Source organism: Nelumbo nucifera, chromosome 7 (genome assembly GCF_055504915.1).
Source record: "Nelumbo nucifera cultivar China Antique chromosome 7, China Antique-T2T, whole genome shotgun sequence".
Lineage (NCBI taxonomy): Eukaryota > Viridiplantae > Streptophyta > Magnoliopsida > Proteales > Nelumbonaceae > Nelumbo > Nelumbo nucifera.
This window is the reverse complement of record NC_142655.1, coordinates 8,642,358-8,645,455: the sequence shown is the minus strand read 5'-3', so window position 1 is coordinate 8,645,455 and position 3,098 is coordinate 8,642,358.

Sequence of the window (3,098 nt, the reverse complement as noted above, 5' to 3'; positions counted from 1 at the left end):
GATGTTTTCAGATGTGTATACAACAAAATTTGGTCTTTACAGCCTCTCCAGGCAATTCCCCACGAAGCTCTTATTTCGATTTGGAATGGATGTTGGATACAGAGTTACAGATTGAAAGACGACGAGTCGTTGAAAATCCAATGGCGATGATGAATAAATAGTTATATTTTTTTGATCAATCATGATGAATAAATAGATATCCTAAATTCCTTCCTGCTGTGGTGTGAAATGTGGGAACCTCATAATTTGGAAGAAGAAAGAGAGATTTGCGCATAAATAGTTATCCTAAATTCCTTCCTGCTGTGGTGTGAAATGTGGAAACCTCATAATTTGGAAGAAGTAAGAAAGAGAGATTTGCGCATAAATAGTTGTCCTAAATTCCTTCCTCCCTGCTGTGGTGTGAAATGTGGGAACCTCATAATTTGGAAGATGTAAGAAAGAGAGATTTGCGCATAAATAGTTATCCTAAATTCCTTCCTCCCTGCTGTGGTGTGAAATGTGGGAATCTCATAATTTGGAAGATCTAAGAAAGAGAGATTTGTGCAAGTAATGATGTCGTTTGGCAAGTATTTTTTGAAAGATCTTCTAGAAGATTTGACAGCCAAAAGATGTAGTGACCTTTTACATAAAGATTTTGGCAGCCCATAGACCGTTTGATTAGAGGCACGTTTTTTTGTGCGAAAATGAGACAAAAAAGGCAAAAAGCTTCATTTCTAGCTTTTTGAAATAAGCTTGAATCAAGTTTCTCGTGTCTTTTTTGGGGTAGTCTTTTGGCGGCTAGATCTTTTCCCGATCAAATGGGAAAAGACGAAAATACAGACTGTCGGGCTTCTAAACAGCTGATAGCCTGTGCAAAAAGATGCGCCAAATGGGGCCAAAATTAAAAAATGAGCCAGTTTCCTCTTTCATCGCCCCTTCCTCTTCCATCTTTGGTTTTGGGTGGAATTTGGGCTTGAGAAGGGTTGTGAATGACTCGGGCCTTGACAATATTTCGAATCTCTTTCAGCTTCTTGACAATATTTTCTTAGATCCTACTAAGGTGGACTCTAGAATTTGGACCCCCAGCCCCATTGGTTGTTTCTCTTGTGCCTCTTTCTTCAAAGTTTTAAACCAGTTCACCAGTCCTATAGCCCTTTCTTTTCCTGTTAATGAGGTTTGGTGCAAACAAATTCCTCCTAGGGTTGGTAGTTTTTGCTAGGAAGCCTTTTTGGAAAGATTCAACACTTGTGACCTGCTTCAAAAGAAACGACCCAATACTTGTTTGTCCCTTCACTAGTGTGTTCTTTGTAAAGCTGATGGGGAGACTGGTTTTTATCTATTGGTGTCTTGCCAATTTGCGAAGTCTATTTGGGAGTGGGCTTTTTCCCTCTTTGGGTGTAGTTGGAACCCTCTATCAAATTTGCAAAATCTATTTTCCCCTTCTTTTTTTAGGTGGCGTATGAAAAGGGGAAGGATTATGTGGAGAGGACAGACTGCAGTTTGCTGGTCCTTATGGGAAGAAAGAAACTCCAGGATATTCTCTGAAGTAGAGAGATGTACTGAAGAACTAAGGGCTCTGATCCTTATAAGGGTTGTATAGTGGATGAAATCCCTAGAGCTATTCACATATTATACAATGGATGGCATGTTAAGGAAATGATGTGAGATTGTTAACTGTTCCTAGGCCAAAACAGTGATGAGTGTGTCTTGGACCCCCCCACCTGTAGGTTTCATAAAACTAAACTTTGATGGGAGTTGTAGAGGGAATTCTGAACAATCAGAGATTGGGGGTGTTTTTAGGGATGAGAATGGGGTTGTCTTAACCATGTTTTCAAGCCCAGTTGGAGTGGATGACTCTTTCAGAGCCGAAATCCAGAAAGCCAGGGAGATGAATATCAGAAAACTCATAATTGAGGGAGATTCGGAGGTGGTGGTAGGATGGCTGAATAAAGACAACAGTGGCTTATGACATTACAATAATGTGAGGAGGAAATTTAGATGGCTGGTTCGAGGAATGGAAGTTAAAATCATTTGGGTAAAAAGATCAACTAATTCTTTTGCTGATGGGTTAGCTAAACAAGGGGTGGAGAGGGAGTCAATGTTTTGGGCACAACCATAATTTTATTCTTCTTTTCCCTTTCTCTTTCTTTTTTTCTCCTTTTTCCTTTCTTGGGGCTCAAACTGTATTTGGAAGATAAGAAAGTTTGTATTCTTATTTGTAATTTTTATTGAAATTACATAACGAATTGTGTTATTGATAAAAACTAAAACGGGGGCTGAAATTTGCTCTCAAAGTTGGTTTATAGCATAGTCCACCATGCTTGACTTTATACGATAGTGAACCATGCTATAAACAAATTTTAATTTCAATATATGTTGCTCTTAAGTCCTTTTCCAAGAACTTGCTGGCTTTGTTCTTATCTAGGTAAAGTGATACGCATGTGTTTTAGTAGGTGCTTGGCATCGGTGTTGGGAATACAACACTGTTTTCTCATAAAAACGGTGCTGGGCATGTTTGAGTTGTAAGCACTGTTTTCTCTTATTTTTGATTGGAAGCGGTGCTGCCACAGAAAACAGCACTGGTTTTGTTTGGTACTAGTGCTCAAGAACTGTTTTCAGCATTGGCCATATTATCCAACGTCCAAGATGATGCCACATCATTGCATCGCTGGCAGCAACGGGTTGTTTTATGAGAAAGCATCGAATTTGGCGTTTCTTCAGACCATACTTTCCCAATTTCCAAGGTGACTTGTACCAACGTTTTTTTTCTTGGAAAACGGTACCAAATAAGAGGCCGTTTTCTGAAGCACCACTTTTTCTGATGTGGCACCATTTTCTCATAAAACGACATCGATGCCAAACACCGTCTTAAAAGCCTAAGGGCCTTTTTTGCGCTTGAGGTGGGTGCAAGGTGAGTGCCTTTTTTAAGCAAGGTGCAAAAAATGGTAAAAAATTAAAAAAAGTCAAGAAATTCAAAATAATAAAATATTAAACACAATATTAATTAAAAATAAAAATTTAAAATTTAAAATAAATGTTTTAAAAATCTATTATCTCAAATTAAAATACATAAACATAACATATAAAACATATATAAAATGAAAATTTAAAAATAAAAT